At 42.5% G+C, this 15188-nt stretch overlaps 1 protein-coding gene across 3 annotated transcripts in view; it reads left to right on the top strand.

The window, feature by feature from the left end:
• The window catches only part of LOC144605433 (metabotropic glutamate receptor 4-like), an 808110-nt gene that overhangs the window by 506563 nt on the left and 286359 nt on the right, over positions 1-15188 (top strand). The gene's annotated exons all lie outside the window — the stretch shown is intronic.

Here is a 15188-nt window from a genome sequence, read left to right as displayed (position 1 = left end):
TGTTCACCTTATAAAATCTATTATTACTTAAGCCTCAAATCAACATGTTTATAAAAGCCAAAGATTGTGAGCAAGCCAAGTAAGGTTCTAATAGATTGTTTAAAAAAATAGTTTAGCAAATTGGTCAGCGTTAGATCTTGAAACATACTAATGAGCTCTCAAGGAATTGGAGATGCAGGAATCTTGCAGAGAACACAAAGTGCTGGAGTAACTCAGTGGGTCAGGCAGCATCTCTAGAGGATACGGATAGGCGATGTTTCGGCTCAGGCAGCCTGAAAAAGGGCCCTGACTCAAACCATTAGTGACCTTATTTGTCACTTACTCCACCCATCTGCAAATCTCCCTGCTGTGTCCTGTACCCACCTCTCTTTTCCAGCTTTCTTCCCACCCTCCCTATTACAATCAGGAACGGTTTCCTGACCAGAAACGTCGCTTATCAATGCCCTTCACAGTGAGTAACTCCAGCACTTTATGTCCTTACATATGAGCAGTACATCATGGTCAACATGCTGATAAAAGAGAAATATTAAATTAACCATACAAAGAAAACAATATTGTTTTTAACCATAAACAGTGTCTAATAAACTTCTCCAAAAATTCTTTGACAGAACAATATCACACAATTGTACAATATGCAAGCATAGTTTGTCCCACAGGGCGGCAAGGTAGCACAGTGGTAGAGTTACGACCTTACAGCACTAGAGACCCGCATTCAATCCTGACTATGGGGGCTGGCTGTACAGCGTTTGTACCTTCTCTCCATAACCTTGTGGGTTTCCTCTGGGTGCTCCGGTTTCCTCCCACACTCCAAAGACGTGCAGGTTTTTAGGTTGATTGGCTTTGGTAAAATTGGAAATTGCTCCTAGTGTGTAGGATAGTGCTAGTGTACTAGGTGATCACTGGTCGGCACGGACTCAGTGGGCCAAAGGGCCTATTTTTGCACTGTATCACGAAAATCTAAAGTCTAAAGACAACTTTGTTGATGATCTAGACTTAACTGCATATGCACAGATGATAGGTCTACTCAGCTAGTTTTCAAGTCAATGTTGGGGCAACCAACTCCAACTTCTAATCTCCAAACATAATGACTTCAAGGTTTCAGCTAACTGGAGAGTTTTCCTGCAGAATAACACACCATTCCCATCACGTGCAGGAAGTTGCTGTAGATGCTGGTTTATACCGAAGAAAGACTGCAGAGATGACTGCAGGAACAGACCCCCATATTTCACTTGGGCAGCTTACAACCCAGCAGTATGAACTTTGCTTTCTCTAATTTCGAGTAACTCTTGTAATCCCTCTCTTCCCCCCATCCCACACCATAGTTGTCCTACCAGTTCCACTGGTCACCTCCTTGTATCCCTCTTGTTATCACACCTTCCCCAGCCAACAAAGGACCATTGACCATTGGACCAATGACCTCTGCCCTTCCTGAGGTCATCTGTTCCCGGCCCTGATTTGTGCTGGCCTTTTCTTGCCTCCCGTTTATTCCCCCCACCTCTACTTTCAGTCTGAAGAAAGTTTCTGACCCGAAACGTCACCAATTCTTTTTCTCCAGAGTCGTGGCCTGAGCTGAGTTACTCCAATATTTTGTGTCTATCTGCCATTTCCATCTCATTTGCCCCACTTGTTGTGTTTACACCTGTAGAAAATCGACATACACTGTTGCTCAATATTCTAGAAATGTCTGGAGAATTTTTATTGAGTCTAGCTGTTGTTTAATAACAGCAGTTCAAACAAGAATTTCCTCTTTGAATATGATAATTATCTGGCCATGCTTTGTTAATTTTGCAAAGTGGCATTTTTTTTCTCAAGTTTGTAAATAAACTCATTTTTATATCATTGTATGTAATATCCTCCATGAATCAGGCAACCTTTCTAGATGATAATGATTTTATAAATGTAAATATATTAAAAATAATCCACAATGGATTTGATAATGGTAATGTGGTGCCTACTAGGGACAAGCAATGTGAATTGTCACATGGACTATGTTTACAATCTTCATTGGTACAGTACTTCATCTCACCTCCAGCCAACTCCCTGTTAGATTGAAATGAATCTAGAAGAAAATGGTAAACTATTCGACCTTACTACATTTAGACTTGAGAGATACAGCATGGAAACAGTCCCTTCAGCCCAGCGAGTCCCTGCTGACCAGCGATCACCCCGTGCACTAACACTATCCTACGCACTAGGGACAATTTCTGGGCCTGTTCTGTTCCTCCTCCATTTCCAGAGTGAGGCCACACACAAATTGGAGGAACAGCACCTCATATTCCGTTTGGGTAGCTTGCAACCCAGCATTTGAACATTGAATTCTCCAATTTTAGGTCATCTCCAACAAAATCCCCCTTTCTCCCTCACACCCCCCCCCCCCCCCTACCCCTTTCTTTCTCCTTCCTCCTCTGTGTCCCACCTGTGCTCACAACTATTTATCCCCTCCCCTCCTCCTACATTCATTCCTCTGACGTCACAATTTGCAACTCTTCAATCCTTCTGCCTCAAACCTCTGACCTTTGTTCCAACCATCTGTCCTCATCTGTGTCCACCTTGTACCTATCATTCTTTGTCCTACCTCTCATCTCTCCTAGCTTTCTCCCCTACAATCAGTCTGATCAAGGGTCCCGGCCTGAAATGTCACCTATCCATAGATTCTCCAGAGGTGCATGCTGCCTGACCCACTGAGTTACTCCAACACTTTGGGTCCTTTTGTCCAACCTCTGTCTTCAAGTTACTGTATGCAGATAACGCTAGCACATGTACTTTAAGGTTGAGCTCCAAACTATCATAATTCTCTTCACTAAAGTGAACTGAAGATAGTGTTGTTGTAACTGGAAGACAAAAGTTCTTCACCAACTTGCATGACTACCGCACATCACCAGCAATCCCACTCCCTTCAGTCTTTAGAAACAGGCCCTTCAGCACAACGAGCCCGCTCCGACTAGCGATCACCATGTACACTAACACCATCCCAAACACTGGGGACAACTTACAATTTTACCGAAGCCAATTAGCCCACAGACCTGCATGTCTCTGGAGTGTGGGAGGAAACCGGTGCACCTGCAGAAAATCCACGTGGTCATAGGAGAACGTACAAATTCTGTACTGACAGTATCCATAGTCAGGATCGAGCCTGGGTCTTTGGTGCTTTAAGGCAGCAGCTCTACTGCCGCCCATGACAACATCCTGGTCAAATCTCTTGCCAAATCTCAAGTGTCACCTCTCAGCAATAGTGGAGATCAATGGTGAGATCCATTACCGCATCTTGGTCAAAAAAGACTCAAACTGGTGGCTACAGGAAAGTATCTTTTCCACAAGTGGTGGTGATGCCAGTTTCGACAGGATGGTGAAAATATGTTACACATTATCTGTCAGGAGGAGGTGCAGACAGGAGGATATCTATGGAAATAGAGGAGGAGGGGGAAGGAAAAAAAAACGAATAAGCAATACTGGATTTGTGAAATACAATCTGGCGAAGTAAAAGAAGGTAGACACAAAATGCTGGAGTAACTCAGGCGGACAGGCAGCATCTCTGGATAGAAAGAACGAGTGACGTTTTGGGTCGAGACCCTTCTTCAGACTTCTTCAGACAGTCTTGACTTTAAAAGTCACCCGTTCCTTCTATCCAGCGATGTTGCCTGCCCCAGTGAGTTACTCCAGCATTTTGTATCTATCCTCTGTATAAACCAGCATCTGCAGTTCCACTTCCACACCGTAGAAGTAAAACTGTGGATAGAGTCATGGCATGGAAGTAGGCTCTTCAGCACAACTCTTCCAAGATGTTCTTTCTAACCGAGTTCCATTTGCCCCCATTTGGCCCATAATCTGCTAAACCTTTCCTACCTGCACCAAAGAGTGCCAGAAAATCGGTGGTGGACCTATATGTTAAAGATCAGATTTTTGAGATGTTGAATATGGAAGAAATATTAGCTGGAAGGCCAAGGATAATTACTCTGCTGTTTTTCAAAATAGTGCTGTAGGATATTTTATTTCCATCTGATTGAGAATGTAGCACTGTGGTGTGATGTCTCATTTAAAAGACGGATTATTCTTGGTGGAAAACACGCAGCAGCCATGCGTTAAGAATAAAATACCAAGTAGAAGTGAAGTTCGGGAAGCTAATCCTCAGAGTACAACACTGCTGCAAAGTTTACGTGCTCAGTGAGCAGAAAGTGAGTCTAGTTTCACCGTGGACTGCAATGTAGCAAGTTCAGAGGCACTGTAGGAGTTAACAGAACTCGATACAATCTGTCCTCAGCTAATCTACAGAAGACACCACTCCAACAAGAAAACACTTGCGTAACAAAATTAAACTCAGCGTATAAAATCAACCTGTCAGATTAATGAAAGGAGGTGGGGTAACTACAAGAAACTTGTGGAAATCAAGATTTGAATTTCATCGAATGCTGTTGCTGTCACTTGAACAGGACATATGAGGTTATTGTATATTAAACTTCTATAGTCATGAATAATAATGTTAGGAAATAACTTCAAGCTGAACATCAGAAACCTTAAGGGCCCCCAATGGATTTATTGCCATTGCATAACAACTTCAACCAGCAGAGAACTTGCAATGGTAATCTCAATCGTGCTTCCCAAGATGACAGGCCCAAAGAACAAAAGATGCCTGGAAATACTCACGGCTGTGACAAAGTGTGCAAATTTCAAGTGTCATGCAACTGTTACAACTGCACTCATTTTTCAAAGGTTTCAAAGGAGTTATTGGCAGGTGTACCAATTAAGGTACAGTGATGTGAATTACCATACAGCCATACGAAAAAAAAGCAGCAACACACACATTACATAAAAGTTAACATAAACATCCACCACAGCAGATTCCCCACGTTCCTCACTGTGATGGAAGGCAAAAAAGTCCAATCTTCTTCCTCTTTATTCTCCCGCGGTCGGGGCAGTCAAACCATCTGTCAGGGCGGTCGAAGCTCCTGTGTCGGGGCGATCAAAGCTCCCGCATCGGGGCAATCAAAGCGCCCGCGTCGGGGCGGTTGAAACTCCCACAGCTTGGAGTTCCTGAAGTCGGTCTCTAACCGCGGGCTCCATGATGTTAAAGTCCGCACGCACCCACGGTTGGAGCTCCGAGGTCAATCCCTGGCAAAGGGATCGCAGGTTCCGCGATGTTAAGTCCGCAGGTGACCGCGGTGGAGCGCTCAAAATCGGTCTCCAGCAAAGGCCACCAACTCCTCGATGTTAGGCCGCAGTGCGGACGGAGATGTGATACAGAAACAAATTGCATCTCCGTTGAGGTAAGAGATTAGAAAAAGTTTCCCTCCCACCCCCCACATAAAACAAGCTAAAGAACATAAAAAACATACATTTAACACATGCTATTAAAACACAAATTAGGAAGGGACAGACAGACTGTTGGCGAGGCAGCCAACCATTATATGAGTTCATAAGTAAGTTTATAAGTTGTAGGAGCAGAATTAGGCCATTTCGGCCTATCAAGTCTACTTCGCCATTCAATCATGGCTGATCTATCTTTCCTTCTTAATCCCATTCTCCTGCTTTCTCCCCATAATCCCTGATACCCGTACTAATCAAGAAGCTGTCAATCTCTGCCTTAAAAATATCCCTTGACTTTAGCCTCCACAGCTGTCTGTGGCACTGAATTCCACAGATTCACCACACTTTGACGAAAGAAATTCCTCATCTCCTTTCTAAAGGTAGTTCCTTTTATTCTGAGGCTATTGCCTCTGATCCTAGACTTCCCCATTAGTGGAAATATCCTCCCCACCTTCACTCTATCCAGGCCATATGTTACTGCTGGTCAGATCAGTGGTGACCAATGCAGTACAGTGCACTGTATTATAATCAGGGAAACATAACTGGGTAATGCAAAAAGCAGGTATATGGGAACTACTTCTTCCTCTTTATTCTCTCGCGGTCGGCACAGTCGAACCATCCGTGTGTAGGATAGAACCAGTGTATGGATCATTGCTGGTCGGCGTGGACTCGGTGGGCCAAAATGCCTGTTTCCACACTATCTCTAAACTAAAGTGAGTTGAACCAATGACATGAAGGAAAATCTTCCTCCAATATGAATTTTAACATGCATCACCTCACGGATAAATTGGGTCCAGTTCTCATGGTTACTTTAGGTGCAGGCTTGATTCAAACAATTTGAGTAACTTCATTTTTAATATGCAGGTTTGTAGGTTAATTGGCTTTTGTAAATTATTCCTAGTGTGTAGGATAGAGCTAGTGTACGTGTGATTGTTGGTTGGCACGGACTCATTAGGCTGAAGGGCCTGATTCCACACTATCTCTGAACTACATGTGGCTGGATAACAGGAAATTATTTTGTAAAGCATTCTGTTGGGATTCATTGCCCTGCAATGCCATCTAAAATCAGACTTTAACCAACAGGGAGCCAATGTAGGGCAGCGAGCTTAGAGTGTGTGCTGAAAGGATAGTGGGCTTGAGTTGGAACATAGACAACTGAGTTCTGGATGATAGAAAGCAATCGTGCATGTGTTGCCATTGCATTGGATATGGCTTCACGGCTATGTGAATGTGTTGGAGGGAGGGGAATGTTTGGTTTAGAGATACAGCATGGAAACAGGCCCTTTGGCCCACCGAGTCCATGCCATACACTAGTTCTATGCTATCCTACCTGCACATCCCACACACTAGGGCCAATTTACCAAAGCCAATTAACCCACAAACCTGCAAGTCTTTGCTATTTGGAAGGGAACCAAAGCATCCGGAGAAAACCCATGCAGTCACAGGGAGAACTTACAACCTCCATACAGACACCTCCATATAGTCAGGGTCAAACCCAGGACTCTGGCGCTGTGCAGGCAGTAGGTCTACTGCTGCGCCACCGTGCCATATTGTGCATGGTGGTAACATACCCATTCTCCCCCAAATGAGTCGTTGAAGGACTCAAAGGTTTCCCTGCCATGCTTGTCTGCTCTCCCAATGGACGCAGTGGTGGACATGTTGACATTTTGTGCCTCAGGAAATATTCTCTCTTGGCCTCTGGTAACTCTCCAGAAAATCCAGGTGTGCTGCGAATATCAAATATGTCACTTGCATATGGCATTGGTAACAATCAGAAAAGCTGGCATATCGAAGTAGAAATTGTAAAAATTGCTGCCGTCTACATGTTAATGTGCTAATGCTTGCCTGAAAATAGCTCAGGAGTTGCCACACTGAATATTTGAATCAACAGAAAATATAATGTCTATCCTGTTATAAGTAACAACTTATATGGTCATCCAAATCTGTGATTTCACCTCTACTCACCAACGCTGCTGTTTTCTTGAGGAGAGGTGAATCTTTGGTTGACAGCCTTAAATCAGTGGAAGAACATCGGTTGCTCATTTGCTAACATTGGCTTCAATGGAACAGATGACGGGTCTTTTTTGGCCTCAAGTGAGTTGAACTAATAGCACAAAGGAACACTTTCTGCACCCGGAGAAAACCCACACGGTCACAGTGAGAACGTACAAACTCTGTACAGGCAGCATCCATTGCCAGGATCGAGCCTGGGTCTGGTGCTGTGAGGCAACAGCTCTACTGCTGCGCCACCGTGCCTCATTTTACAGCAATATCTCCTTGTTCGTCGCTCTTCCAGTGGTGAAACCATGACAACATGCACTTGACAAGATTGGAGGTCTTTTTCGCAGTGAGGGAACATCATGTGAGACGAAAATCAGACAAATTTATTGATTGGTTATATTATTAGCTACATCTGTGGTAATCTTTTTCATATACCGTAGTGCATGACAGGCAGCAACAGATATCTGATCACAAAAGGCAATTTACTCTGGACCTTTATAGTTACTTCAAGGCCATATTTCAGAGTGTTATTTAACTTTGAAGCAGGAGGTTAAATAAAACTAACACCTATAGATCTCGACTGATATCATATGGGCATCTTTGCTTTCTGACTCCTGACTCTTAACCAAGCAGAATAAAAATATTTGAAGATGTTACACCGTGATAATTGAGGTGCAAATGATTTTTTTAAAGAATATTCTAACCCAATACAGGTCCACCACTGGTTTTTCAGCTACTGGTCATCCATCGCCTCTTTTAATCCGGACAAAATCACAAGAGCGCACTTGGATTCAACCATTCCCCCCCCCCACCCCCCATCGGAAGTCCCCCTGAAAATGTGGCACCTAAGGCGGGTGAGGCGGCCGATCTCAACCTCATCGGGACTTCCTTGGCCGATCGGTGGGTCGACTTTGCCCCCTGCGGCCTGGGCTCTGGAACTCTTGCTCGGCCGGAGCTAGCAGATCTGTTCCCATCGTTGACTTCTGATGCCGGCTTTGCGGGCCAGTATCTTGGCTCCCTAGCGGTCTTGGCAGACTGTTCTGGTTCCATTGGACTCCTCTCGGAGGCTGTGACTTCTGTTGGCCCGGCAAACTGGATAATGCAGAAAAGCTTTGGAAACAAGGGTGCCGGAACATGTATTTTACATGTGGACCTGTATTTTCCTGCACACATTTTACAAACATGCACGTGGAGCAATATTGCGGCACGGTGGCGCAACGGTAGAGTTGCTGCCTTACATCCCTTGCAGTCAGAGACCCGGGTTCGATCCCGACTACGGTTGCCGTCTATACGGAGTTTGTACGTTCTCCCCGTGTCCGCGTGGGTTTTCCCCAAGATCTTCGGTTTCCTCCCACACTCCAAAGAGGAACAGGTTTGTAGGCTGGCTGTACGGAGTTTGTACGTTCTTCCTCAAGACCTGCGTAGGTTTTCTCCAGGTGCTCCGGTTTCCTCCCACACTCCAAAGAGGTACAGGTTTGTAGGTTAATTGGCTTGGTATATGTGTAAATTGTCCCTAGTCCGTGTTGGATAGAGTTAATGTGCAGGGATTGCTGGTCGGTGCAGACTCAGTGGGCCGAAGGGCCTGTTTCTGCACCGTAGCTCTAAACTAAAATGGAAAAAAAAATGGTGAGTGGGAAATAACTGGATATCTTTTGACTGACGTGGTCCAGCAAGTTGCATCTTTCCTTTGTAATCCGATGATTCTGACCCTGTAAACGCACTGATAAACATCAGGGCACTCAACTTCCCCTGCAAAATAGCACTCAGACAGCTATTTAGAGGCCTGCCCTTGCAATTCATGTTTGGTGCTGCCATAAATGCCATAAATAATTTGCAAGGAAATGAGCCTTTATTATTTGGCCATCTCTGTCAGACAAGATGCCTTCACCCTGTCTGTCAGTAGTTTCAATATGCTGAGCATTTTTTTTTTTTTACAGAATACTCATAATTCAATTTGTTGTAAAGGCACAACAAATTACTTTGGGCAAGGGACCAAGTATCTTCAGGGTGGCACAGCTGGTAGAGCCACTGCCTCACAGTGCCAGTGATTCAAGTTCGATCCTAACCTCGGGTGCCATCTGTGTGGAGCTTGCACAGTTCTCCCTGTGACTGCACGGGTTTCATCCGGGTGCTCCGGTTTCCTCCCACATCCCAAACATGTGCGGGTTTGTATGTTAGTTGGCCTCTGTAAAATTGTCCCTACTGTGTAGGGAGTGGGTGAAATGATGGGGATGACATCGAACTAGTGTGAATGGGTGATGGATGGTCGGTGTGGACTCAGTGTAAGGATGGGCGTGGTTCCATGCAGTATCTTTCAATTTTAAAATACCAGTTGATAGAAACTTATCCCTTATTGTTCCCTCCTACTTAAGTGCAAATGTAGTTACTACGCAATTAAGGAATCATCTAATAACCAATGTAAATTGCAATCTTATTCTGATGGATGAGGCTTTCTATTTTTTCGTGCCCTGCATGGGAGCATAATCTCCAAAATGTTAACAAATTGATGTATTGTAGCAAGTCTCTTTTCTAAATCCTTGATTAATTATCTCTAGGAAGTACGTTAATTAATGTCTCACTAGTACAATCAACCTGATTAATAAACTAAAATTAGAGGTAGTTATTAATGCACATTAGGTCTAAATAATTAATAGAAAATTCACTAAGTTTTATTCAAAGTTAATGTCTTTTTTCCTTTACTATGTCAGCCATTAATAAGTCAAACGTAATTTATACAGAGGGCATTTAACCACAATAAATTTTTCTCAATAAGTTACTTGAAATTAATTTCATTATGTTCTTGTAGAGTAACTGAACAAAATTTGTGATGAGTTTGTGCATTTTGATGCTTAAATTTTACTTTAGAGATACAGTGTGGAAACAGGCCCTTCGGCCCATCGAGTCCATGGCAACCATCAATCACCCGTACACTAACCTATCCTACGCACTAGGAACAGAAGCCCATTAACTTACAAACCTATACATACGTCTTTGGAATGCAGAAACCCCCGGAGAAACCCCACGTGGTCACAAGGAGGACGTACAAACTCTGTTTAGACAGCACCCGTGGTCGAGATCGAACCTGGGTCTCTGGCGCTGTAAGGCAGCAACTCTACCGCTGTGTCACTATGCCTCCTTGTGATTCTCCAAGGTTATTGTGACAGGTAGCTAATAAGCCACACCAGCTGGCACTCATTTATAGAATAATGCCTGTTTCCAGTCAGAAAATATAAAATAAATTTGTCTCTTTCACAATTGTTCAGCATGACATATTTATCCACCTCCGTGCCACCTGCGATGCTATCGAAATAGACTTTGTTACGACTAATGAAGTAGTGCTTAATATTATTGATGTGATTCTGTAATGCTTCTGAAATCACAGAATAGACACTTCTGTTACCCCCGACCGGAGCTGATGTTAATTAGTTAAATAACAGAAGGTTTGCAAGCTGGTGATGGAGAGACAATGCAGAGGTTTTCCAGACAATGACTAGGAAAAGAAAGATAAAAAACATGGAACTGATGTCCCAGCTTGCTCAACCTCTCCCTGTAGCTCAGGCCCTCGAGTCCTGGCAACATCCTTGTAAATCTTCTCTGAAACCTTTCCAGCTTGACATTTTCCCGATAACATGGTGCCCAAAACTGAACACAATACTCTAGATGTGGCCTCACCACACCGTATGCCTCTGCTTTTGTTAATGCAGGTAAAGAATATCAATTTATTGGATTGTATCTTTCACTCCGAAATGATTATATCATAATAACTTTGTCAATAAGGAGAAAAAAAAAAATATTGTGACAAATTGCATGAAATTACACCCGTTTTCTCTCTCCAGCCTTAACAAATTTCAGCTGCACGGCTCCTAACTCCAGCAGATGGTTTAAAATTGTTTCCAAAATCCAAAATTAAAAGAAAAAACATTATTTCTTATTTTTGGAGCTCACTTTGGGGGGCCTATTCATTGAATTAATTGGTCATTCATATCATGGCTCTGCACCTTTGTTCTGCAGAATTCTGTTTCATTGCAATGAAATGGAAATGCACTTGAAAGAAGTGAATTGAAAAAGATGGCCGACAGCCTGCAGAATATAATCTTTCCTCAAAGGGCTGCTGGATCGAGCGAGTACAGTCAATCAAATCTGATCAGAAACAGACCTGGTGGTGGAAGTGCTCACTACATCCATGTTAATGAACAGAGAGGCATTTGACAGTCACTGGTTTTCTCCATGTACATGCTTCACATACCCAATTAATGTTTTGACAGAAGATAATTGAATTTAGCCTTGAAAACAGCTTTCTGCATGGGTGACTGATTTACAAACCAAAGCCTGTGTTCTGGAGACCCTTTGCACCTGTATGTCACATTGTAACAGTGAGGACATGGGAGGCATCATCCTAGTACTTATTCATTCAAAATCAATCACACCATCCTCAACGCAATAGAATTCTCATATACACAATCACGTAACACCGTAAATTTATGACCTTATATTCAGACCATTATGAGGCTTACTGGCTATACGGTGAGGCATACAAAATACGTGCTGCTAAATTTGCTAGAATTGCACATGAAATTGGTATGGATGTCAGGCAATCTAAACCTACTTTGGTGGATTGGGAGAGGTGGTATGTGCGTGATTGACTGGATGGAAGTTGAATTAAGCCGCAGAAAGTCATAGTGGGGGCTCGATACCAGCCAGATCTGGTCTCCATGGTAGGGGGAGTAATGTGATTGCACTGGAGATAGAACAAATGAGACCTACCGAGATGTACAAGAAAGACACAAAATTCTGCAGTAACTCAGCGGGTCAAAGCAGCATCTCTGGAGAACATGAACAGGTGACATTTCTGTGAAGACATACACACGCAGACATGCGCAGACACACGCAAACACACACACACCCACACACACACACACACACATATATGTCTGGAGTCTGAAGAAGGGTCTCGACCATTCCTTCTCTCCAGAGATGCTGCCTATCCCGCTGAGTTAATCCAGCGTTTTGTGAATATATATATATGTATATGTACGTACACATATATATATATGTATGTACGTACATATATATATATATATATATATATATATATATATATATATATATATATATATAGACCTATTGAGATGCTGCTGGGCTGAAGCATTCTTCGTGAGTGGAAAAACATAATTTACATTTAAGATACGCATTTTATGAATGTGCTTATGCATTTATATTTAGTCGCAACACACCTGCTTAATCTACTTCCAAAAAAATTGTGACAGAGTTATAATATTTATATTGCTATTATCTATATTCAAATAAATGTGTTTCATATATCATGAGATTTCGGACAGTAGAGAGATTAGTAAGGTGATACATAGAACAATACAGCGCTAGAACAGGCCCTTCGGCCCACATTGTGAGTGCTGAATATGATGTCAAGACCATCTCTTATCTACCTGCACAGTCCATATCCATGTGCCTATCCAAAAACCTCTTAGATGTTATTATCATATCTACGTTAACTATCACCCTAGCAGCATGTTCCGGGCACTCACCACCCGCTGTGTAAAAAAAACATGCCCCGTACATCACCTTTAAACTTGGCCCCCCTCACAAATGCCTTTGAGTATTTGATTTTTCCAAACATGGAGAAAGGTTCTGACTGTCTACCCTATCTAGGCCTCTCATTATTGCGGGTCTCCCCATAACATCCATCATTCCAGAGAAAACAATCCAAATATGTCCCACCTCTCTCTAGCTAATGCTCCCTAATCCAGGCATCCAGGCTTGTTTTAGTGGTTCTCTACGTATCATTATGTTTCTCAATGATCTCAACAGTTAGTATGTTATGAAGCACATGCAGATTGGTAATAAGGATGATGGAAATTTGAGTTCATGCACAGTGTCAAGAAAAATAAATTCTCCACAGAAGAAGGTTCCGAATTTATAATATCACCTGTAGAAATAAGGAATTGCAGATGCAGGTTTACAAATAAGGAAACAAAGTGCTGGCATAACTCAGCGCGTCAAGCAGTGTCCCTGGAGAACACGGATAGGTGACAATAAGGATCCTATTGTCGGGATCCTTCTTCAGATTTATCCATGGAGGCTGCCTGACCCACCGAGTTATTCCACCACTTTGTTACCTTTTTTGTACATATTTCTATCATAGATCAGCATTGTTGTAAACCTTACAGCATTATTGCAAACCAGCATCCATTTTGTGTCTGATAATGTCAGGTCTCCATTTCCTCCAAAGATGATGCCTGTCCTGTTGAGTTACTTCCTCTTTTACGCTGCAAAGACATACCTGCTTACCATGGTCATGAATTTCACAAGGCATGGAGTGTGTTGCTAGCACTGGAGCCAGCCATGAATGAATGCCGGCATGTGTGGGCAAGAGGGAATTTCATTTATAAATAGGTTCGAAAGGAAAGCATCAGAGCTCACGAAGGCCTGGGGTGGGTAACAAAACCAAGAACAGGCAGCAAAAGAATAATAGGATAAATACAAAGTGATCAGAGGGATGATATGTCAAGGGTCAAGAGTGTTTTATTGTCATATGTCCCAAAACGGAACAAAGAAACTCTTCTTGGCAGCAACAAAACAGATAGGTAAATATAGTATTCTGTAAACACCATAATAACCTACAAAAAATGTTTGTTTATATATATATATATATATAAAAAAATAAAATAAAATATAAATATATACTTATATAAACATAGCACAAAAAGTAAGGAAATTTGTGTTTGGTAGATTATTTCTTTGTTGTAACAATGCTTCTTGGCAATAAATCTTATACCGTTGGAAAGCCTGTTTATTTCCCTTTTAAATGGTGCCACATTTGTAAGGAACATGCATTTGTGGGATGAGCAGCAGAGCTGAGTATATGGGTTGCGCCCATTAAAAATTTGCCAAATCTTCTCTGCCAATGCCAAACAGCTTATTCTGCCATTGACTCTTGTTCGGTGTTGTTTGGTGGATTGGATGATTGAAGTCTGAAGAAACAAGACATATTGGCAATTTAACAATTTATTCATTTAATGAACAGGAGCCACAGTAGCGTATGGAAGAACCATACACAGCCACAACAGCCTGGCACCTCCTCCTCATGCTGGTCACCAGCCTGGTCACACACTGTTGTGGGATGGCATCCCATTCTTGTCAGCACCTGGGGGTACCAGAAGCTCAAAACAAGAGTCAATAGCAACAGCAGAATAAGCTGTTTGGCATTGGCAGAGAAGATTTGGCAAATTTTTCATGGGCGCAACCCATATACTCAGCTCTGCTGCTCATCCCACAAATGCATGTTCCTTACAAATGTGGCACCATTTAAAAGGGAAATAAACAGGCTTTCCAACGGTATAAGATTTATTGCCAAGAAGCATTGTTACAACAAAGAAATAATCTACCAAACACAAATTTCCTTACTTTTTGTGCTATGTTTATATAAAAATAAAATAAAATATATATATATATACAATTCTAATATAAAATATAACATTATAATATATATTATACACACACAAATATATACACACACAGACAAACAAACATTAATAGTGCAAATACTAAAACAATGCGTCCAGGTCTAGGTTGGTCTTTGGAGCCTCTAGTGGTTAATAAGCCTGATAAGTCAGGACCGCTCTCTAGTTGTTGACAGGATGGCTCAGTTGCTTGATAACTTCCGGGGAAAATCTGTCCCTGTTTCTGGAGATGTACGTTTTCACACTTTTGCACCTCTTGCCTGAGGGAGAGAGGATAAGAGGAAATGACCAGAGTGAGACTCATCCTTGATTATGCTGGTGGCCTTGCCAAGGGGATGATGGAGCCAATGGAAGAGAGGTTGGTATGTGTAATGGTCTGGGCTGCGTTCACATATCAGTGCAATTTCT

This window comes from Rhinoraja longicauda, chromosome 24 (assembly GCF_053455715.1).
Source record: "Rhinoraja longicauda isolate Sanriku21f chromosome 24, sRhiLon1.1, whole genome shotgun sequence".
NCBI classification, from domain to species: domain Eukaryota; kingdom Metazoa; phylum Chordata; class Chondrichthyes; order Rajiformes; family Arhynchobatidae; genus Rhinoraja; species Rhinoraja longicauda.
Note: the sequence above shows the minus strand (reverse complement) of the source record. Positions and strands in the feature narration are given on the sequence as shown.